General features: G+C 35.6%; 1 long non-coding RNA gene across 1 annotated transcript; it reads right to left on the bottom strand.

The window, feature by feature from the left end:
- Window positions 1-277: 277 nt before the first annotated feature.
- On the bottom strand, window positions 278-2855 carry LOC145651722 (uncharacterized). Its single transcript, XR_014117663.1, has 4 exons — window positions 2801-2855; window positions 1804-1939; window positions 1293-1345; window positions 278-801 (listed from the first exon to the last, which is right to left on the bottom strand). It is a non-coding gene; the product is annotated as an uncharacterized LOC145651722 (long non-coding RNA).
- Window positions 2856-8673: the final 5818 nt, after the last annotated feature.

Raw genomic sequence — 8673 nt, forward strand, 5'->3', positions numbered from 1 at the left:
TATATATATATATATATATATATATGTGTGTGTGTGTGTGTGTGTGTATGTGTGTGTGTGTGTGTGTGTATTATTGTTTCTGGACAGTTATGGGACCTTCTGTTTGAGAAAGATGCTATATAGTTCAAGTATATATTTATTGCTATTAGTAGTTTTACTGAAATCTCATTTTCCACAGGAATGTTCATTATTAAAGCAGAATGTATTACCAATCCACATGTGATAATGAAGCATACTGTTTATTAATAATAATGAAATACTTTATAAATTGTTTTAAAGCTTTTTTTTAATAAAACAAAAGTGCACATAATGAAATAATGAAATAACTTGATATTTCAGGTGATAAATAATTTACTTAACTAGTAAATTGAAATCCAGCTGAATTTTCTAACAAATGCACAATTCCTAGCAAATATATGACAGGTTAAAAAACCACAAATGTTTGTTATTAAGTAAATTTTATGTTTCTGAAATTGATTTTAAAACCGATTGCTGGGTACATGGCAAATTACAGGTCCCCTGAGATAAAATTCAGCTACATTTTATGTTTTGATTTTGCTTAATATTCAACGATCATTAAACATTAAAATGCCTTTAGAATGCAATCAGGGATGCGATTCACTCCCATCCAAAACTTGCCACATCGGAGTACTGAGGCTCCTCTTTCTTGCCCTCTCTCCTTTTTTCCTCCTCGGTCTCTCCTTTCTCTTCTTTCACTTTTCTTAATTCTCTCAGAGAAGAAAACGTAAGTGAAGAGTACTGCACCGCCTCATCAACGTCCTCCTCAACGTCCTCCTCAACCTGCAAACAAACAAACTGATTTCTTCTTTGTTTATTTGATGAGCAAGTTGAGCTTATTTGGGTGGTTTGTACCGTATGTAACTTATCTACTACTGCAGACCTTCGCAGACAGATCAGAAGGTTGCAGAACAATTTGTATCTAGTCATAGAAATATTGCATGTTTTTAAGCATTTAGTTCATAGCAAGCAAAATATTTTGCAACATATGTTCAGTGCTGTTTCAGTAGATTAAATTAATCTTTATCATTTTAAGTTTTAGAAAGGGAACTAAAATCAAACATAAAATGCATGGATTGTAGCTGAGATATATGCGTGAGGTCCTGCCTCTCGACATTCGCTTATTTGCTTCCCTTACAAAGCCCACCTGCCTTCATGACACACACGACATGTGTTTTCAGCCAGGCAGAGTGTGGCAGTTTGGGGTTGGATTTTGTGAGAGACAAACGCTGTGATAACAGAGCTCAGATCTCAGTTTGGAATGTGGTCTTCACCTGCTCAGCCATCTGCTGCTTGTGTCGCTTGCAACAACAGTGCACAACAGAATCTAAACAAACACAAACAAACAAACAAAAATAAACAATGAAGTAAAGTAGAAACAAAAACACTAATATATATTCAAAACTGTAGTGAAGTACACAGAGTTTCCAGAGAAACAAGAAGTAATGAAGTACACAAAGCCTTATATATATATATATATATATATATATATATATATATATATATATATATTTTTTTTATTTTTTTTTTATGTAGGGTTAAATGATCAAACCAATTTTGGTAGTTAATTCAAATTTTTGTCCCTAATGTAAAAAAAAAAACAGAAGCATTTAAGAATTTAAGTCAATATAGCAGCAAATAGTTTATGAGAAAATTTCAGATATTGATGTACTTGAGGACTTAAGTGCACAATAATACTAAATTCGAACGGATTTAGAACAAAGCTGATTTCCACCCTGACTAACCAATATGAATGACTCTATATGTTCGGTGGACACAACTCACTGTAAAAACGCTGGCCGAGGTCTCTTCGATGTATGGTGCAAATAAGATAGATGTTTACACTTATAGACATTATCAAGGCTTGACAGACACAAACCAGGATGGGGATAAGAATATCCATGTTGGTTTCTGATGTCACCTTGTAAGAACGGAATCAAAAGGAAATATATAAATAATAAATATAGAAATTATTTAATGAGAAGAGTAACTAACACTAACATTCTAATTAATATTCATTAATTCATTTACTTATTTATTTCCTTGCCTGTCAGTGAAAAGCTCTTGTAGTAAATTGTAAATTGTAAACTGGAATTGTACATTGTATACATACACATATATTCATATATACATTGTACATTGTGTATATATACATATTATAGATATATTGTACATACATTGTTATATATTTTTGTGTATATATATATATATATATTTATTTATTTTATTTTATTTTTTTTCTTTACACACCCCTGTATCCTTCCTCAGTTTGGACAGAGTAGTCACAAAAACCATTTCACTGTGAGTTATACCATGTATTATGACTATGTACGTGACAAATAAACCAAACTTGAATTTGAACTTGAAGTAGTACAGATAAAAAGGACAATTAAACTGGTTTACATAGAGTTGAATTTGAGTAGTTGCACATAATCTCAGACTCTAAAAAGAAAAGGAAGAGTTTTTCCAATTAATGATATTTATATTTGTCTCCACATAATATCCAGGACCTTACACCAACTTATCAAGTATGTTCTAAAATGCATTATTTCTCACACAACTACAGATCCATGCTCTTCTTTCATTTTCATGCTTTTCCTGTCATATCACATTTTGTAATAAGTAAATAAAAATAAAATATAAATCCTTCAGATCCAGAAAGCAGGTTTGGTTGAGGACAAAGTTATGTAAATACATGGAACTTGATATAAAATGTGTTAAACATAAATAAATGGTAAGTTGTTAAATAATATTTAAAGTCAGGACGTATTTGCGTACTCACAAGTGGTTGAAAAGCGTAGAAGTCTGTCTTTGTTCACATGCGGTCGTGTCTCTGTATGCCACAAAGTAGTTCACCCCTCCCATTCACATTAATAGACTCTGTGAACATGCTACTGGCAAGGAGTCAGTCTACAACATGTTGCATATATATATATATATATATATATATATATATATATATATATATATATATATATATATATATATATATATAATTCATTTTCAAACAGCATACACCCTAACCCAAGTTTCTTTCTCTCTCTCTTTATAGATAGATAGATAGATAGATAGATAGATAGATAGATAGATAGAAAGATAGATAGATAGATAGATAGATAGATAGATAGATAGATAGATAGATAGATAGATAGATAGAAAGATAGATAGATAGATAGATAGATAGATAGATAGATAGATAGATAGATAGATAGATAGATAGAAAGATAGATAGATAGATAGATAGATAGATAGATAGATAGATAGATAGATAGATAGATAGATAGAAAGATAGATAGATAGATAGATAGATAGATAGATAGATAGATAGATAGATAGATAGATAGATAGATAGATAGAAAGATAGATAGATAGATAGATAGATAGATAGATAGATAGATAGATAGATAGATAGATAGATAGATAGAAAGAACTGTAGCCTGCAATCACTCTATATGTGCTACATGTAAACACTGCCACTAAAATAACTGGCACAAGAGGATCAACTAACAAGAGGTCATCCCCTATTCCTCCTCATCACTGTGGGAGTTGTCTACTGTGTTACTTGTAAGAGATGTAATCAGCTTTACATTAGAGAAACCAAGAGAAGTCTAGCCGATCCTTTAGTTCAACACCTCCGGACCATCAGAATGAATTATTTGTCATTTCCAGGGGCAAGACATTTTAATACTAATGAACACTGCATTAATGACACATCTGTTTTGGCAGTTCTGATGTAGTGATGCTGCCACCTTGTGGCTAAATGTGAACTTTCGCCCCACAACATGAGAATTAGAGAATGAAAGAAATTATTTACCCCTCAAATGCTCACATAGTAAATAAATAAATACATAAACAAACAAACACATTTATATATAAATAAAGGAGCCAGCATTTCACAAATAAGATCATTCTATACTCCATAGAGTATAGGGAGGGTCTAAATAGAAAATAATTATTCAGAAGGTTTCTAAATAGAGAAACCAAAAGGAACCTCCCTAAAGTAGAATCCTCTCTCCTATCTCCTCCTCTAAGAAGTCTCTTTTTACTCACTGTCATTATTTATTGCTGGGTTCCTGAAATGAGAAACATGGCTTTTAATATGGTGCATTGTGTTAGAAATGTCGATCAAAACCCAGCCCATAAGGCATGAACCACAGTCCAGAAGGCCTGAATCACAGCTGATAAGGCCTGAACCACAGCCCAGAAGGCATGAACCTGGCCTGCAGCATCGTACAGCTAATCTCCACCGGGCTCTAATGCATGCCAGGAAAGGATCCATGCCATCACTCTGACACCACCAGCCTAGACTGTTGACACCATGCAGAACAGTCCCATGTCTATGCTGCTTGCATCAAATTGTGATGTGAAAGAACCTGGATTTGTCTGTCCATGCAACCTTGTTCCTGTTGTCGACGGTCTGATTTTGATGCTTCTGGGTACGTGCATTCTTTTCCTGCACTTTCCTAACTTAGCCCTCGATATGGTCCTTGGCTGTTGCAGCCCATTCGAGACAGATAAGACATGCCACAACCGTCATGTCTGGCTTCAACCGCCCTGGAACATTCCAACACTCAGTATAAACACAAAACGATGCCAGATACACTGCCTGCTTGATTCCGGTCCCACACCAAGCACACGCCGCTCGTCCTTCACACACCCTGGTGTCAGGTATGTGAAGAATTTATTTTTGATCATACTATGGTAATGTGAATAGCTGTTACACAGGGAAAATTACCAGTGGATGCATGAGTTAATAATAACACGCTCTATGTTTCGGAATGATTTTGTTAATCCTCTAAGGGAAATTGGATATGGGGTGATAAGAGAAGACAAACTTCAGAAACCTGGTTAGAGGGACATCTTTGTTTAGGATTTAACAAATCCAGTCTAAGAATTTCATTTACCTTGCAGAATGGGTTCCCAAAAAATGTCTCTTCTGTGTCTGAAACTGTTTCCAAAGAGTTTCTTGGACCATCTACTCTCTTTTAATAATTTCTTTTATTAACTTAAACATATTTATTTAAATAAAATATTTATTATTTTTCCAAGTTCATGCTGTTTTATATTTTTTAATAACAGGATGAGATGAATACTGTAGCCAGCACTGAAGTTATGCATACTAGAGCAGCATCTGTGAATATAGCAATTAGAAAAAAACTGGCATGGGATGCATAGAATGACCTCTGACCTTTTGTTCTGCGTCCTGCACATAGTGTCCTTGATATTGCTCTGGCAGTATTTTGTCCTTCTGCATCTTCTGCTTAACAACCTGATATTATTTTTTTATTACTTATATTCACAGATGTACTCAATCTTTGTACACAAACCTGCAGTATAATCAAAACAATGACCCAAGGAAAGAGTTTGAAGCTTTTTCATGTGAAGTTGTTGTCAGTACTATGGCAGAACAACCGAACTTAAATAAGAAACTCCTCTCAGGAGCTAAATTCCATCTTTCTAGGTTTGTTTACAGCTTGAAAAGTCTGATTGGATGATTGCACACAATTGCACATAGTCATCCTGGGAAATAAAAGCAAATTCCCCAATCTCATTTGAGGACAGTTTAAAACCACACCACACGTCTCCAGTAATCATTCATGCCATTAGTGGACCTGTCACTGAAAACCATGTTAATGTACCTTCACTCAGCACACCCAAACAAGGCTCGTCTTTCTGTTTCATGAGATATCCCAAATGCCATCTGAAATGAAACCCTGCTTCTGACTCTACCGGCTGCTTAAAAGCAATTCAGAATGAAAGCCAGTGGTGTGCAGGAGCCATCGCTGTGGTGACTTCCATTTGATGGGAATGGGAGGCAGGCGATGAGGACTGGCACCGTTGAGATTCTGGCCTCGATGACACAGCAAAGCAGAGGGATTGAGACACATTATGCACAATCCTCAGAGACACACAGAAATGAAACACAAGATGAGATTCAATCTCCCTTCTATCTGCTCGGTACCGGGGGCCTGTCCTTCATTTTGAATGATATCATCCTCTCAGGGACAAGAACCTGTGTGTTATCATGCAAAATCTACACTGCAAATTGACTTTTAGACTTCTTTTCATGTGTGATTATATAATTTATAAGGCAAATCTACAGCGTTTGTAATGCAAAGTTACCTGCATTCAATGTTACCTCCATGCTAACAAGTATCTATCTATCTATCTATCTATCTATCTATCTATCTATCTATCTATCTATCTATCTATCTATCTATCTATCTATCTATCTATCTATCTATCTATCTATCTATCTATAAAATTGTAGTAAAGTATATATAGTTTCCAGAGAAACAGTTTCAGACAGAGGTCTGATCTGATTGATTCTTTATGAATGATAACTTGCTATGCCATTAGGCCCAGGAACAATTTCTGGGAATTGTCTCGGACATATTAATGACCTTTGGGATTAAGCATAATAAATCTATGGAATACCAACTTTCATACAACATTCTGATGTGGTTTCCTTAGCTACAAACTAAATATATTAGGTTACAGCCTAAACAATTGTTATGCTTTGCGGCACATGCAGTCTAATTCAGTAACCCAGAATATATTGGTATATTCATTTGCGATCTCTTCTAGCTACATTGTAGAGAGAAAAATAGCATAATCACAGTGGACTGCATGTATGTGCTGTCTTATTATCAATGAGCCTTCATATTCCTACATTTATGAACATCTTCACAGACACACTGCCGGCCCCTGTGGGCTCACTAACTTGTTTGCACAATATGTAAAATTCATAGTCATGACTAACATAAGAAAATCTGATTACCATTTTCCTGTGTTTCCCAGCTAAACGTCTTTGTTAGTTATTCCAGACAGGAATAGTTCTTACTGTGACAGAACATACCTCACAACTTTGTAGCTGTTTGTTTGCGATGTCAACTCTAATACAGCTGCAGCTGTCTTTGTTGCTGGTATTGCCCCACCAACAAAAGGAACATAAGCTCTCTTCCCACACACACACACACACATGCACACACACACACACACACACACACACACACAATAGAGAAGAAATAGGTAGCTTGTGTACTGTTGTTTGTTCTCTATGGTGCACTTACCCCAAGAGACTAAAGCTCCTGTAGTGTATTGTGTAAAATGCACATCAGTAAATAATGTGTATGCAGAAGTTGTGTGTCATTTCACAGTATGGTCATATGCTATAATCCAAAACACCTGGGCATTTTGAGATAGTTGTTTCATAGAAAGCCATTCCATCACTTTAATTCTACAACTTGTTGTTATTTAAAATATTGTTCTCTGGAAAGAGCATGAACATGTAAATGCAAATATTTCTTGTCTTTCTTTTTCTTCTTGTTTATTTAGGGTGCACATTTTATAATGGAGATTGTATTAATAGTTTAAATATTGAATGTGTTATGGCAGGATTAAAAAGGAAATGTGTTACCAGTTTATGTGTACTTGTGTGTTTTTGTACTTTTAAATATTTATTCTTGCTTCTCAGCACAAATATACATAAACAAATTTTAATGACATTGACAAATAAATTATTTGCAAACTGCTGACTTGTTTTTTGTCATTGTTACCAACAGGCTACTTATATACTATGGATTAAAAAAAAAAAAATCCTGTAAAGAGCTGTCAGATGTTCAAAACTGTGAAGGAACCAGATGGTGGTAATAAAGTGAAATCTAATCATTTGTTAGCTTGCCTAACTACTTGTGTTGAATATGCTAAGACTGCAACTTGAATACATTTTTTTTTTTTACAATACTTTCTCACAATTGCCTTTGACAGACTTGTGACTGTAAAAAAAACCAAACAAACAAACAAAAAAATTGTGTCTCATCGATGTTTCCCGGTGGCAGCCTCTCCAGAAGGTAACTATTAAGAGCAGAGAAGAGCTTAGAGTTTAGTCAGAGGAGGAGAGTCATGGCTCTACAACAACTGGAGCTGCAAGCAAATGCTAAGAGTGATGAGAGAGACAGAGGGGATTGGGAGCCAAGTAGAATAACTGGCAACCGGAGGAGTTGAGAGGCTCACAGCCTGAAGGGGCATCTTCTGCCTAATCACATGTTACTTGTCGCTTGGCGTACCCCTGGCCCAGATTCAGTAAGCGCTGCATCTGTTTACAAGCACACTGAGTGCCCATCCATTCCGCATTCATGCACAATCTTTTAAGGGTTCCCAGCTGGAAAACCAGGAGGACAAATGTAAAAAGCCTCAAAACCATCTTTGCATACACATATTATTCGCACAATGTTTTTCGAAGTGAATTGAGAGTCGGGAAAGAAAACTGAACGTCAAGCGCAGCCTTCAGAGCAGACAGAAATAGAGCTCTATTTTAGACGGGACGTCTGATTCTGGGTTTGGCATCGCTTTAGTGGTTTGGATGCTTAGTGTCATGCGAGTGCCTGGTTCCGTTTTCTCGGCTTCGTGTTTCTTACAGAGTGTTGAAGGACCTGCTAACTTTATTTGTTCAAGCACATAATGATAAAGCCAGTTAGTGCTGTCAGGAAGACGCGTCAGACATCAGCAGTGAAACTCTTGTAATGATACGTGTGTGAACACCGCAGTGGGAGCCTCTCCCACACGCTGCACGTGTACAAATCACGCATAGAAATTTTGCAATTACATTTATTCACTACCAGTACAATTACTATTTAGTTCCATTCATTTTTT

Source organism: Electrophorus electricus, chromosome 16 (genome assembly GCF_041902795.1).
Source record: "Electrophorus electricus isolate QZ-2024a chromosome 16, ASM4190279v1, whole genome shotgun sequence".
NCBI lineage: Eukaryota > Metazoa > Chordata > Actinopteri > Gymnotiformes > Gymnotidae > Electrophorus > Electrophorus electricus.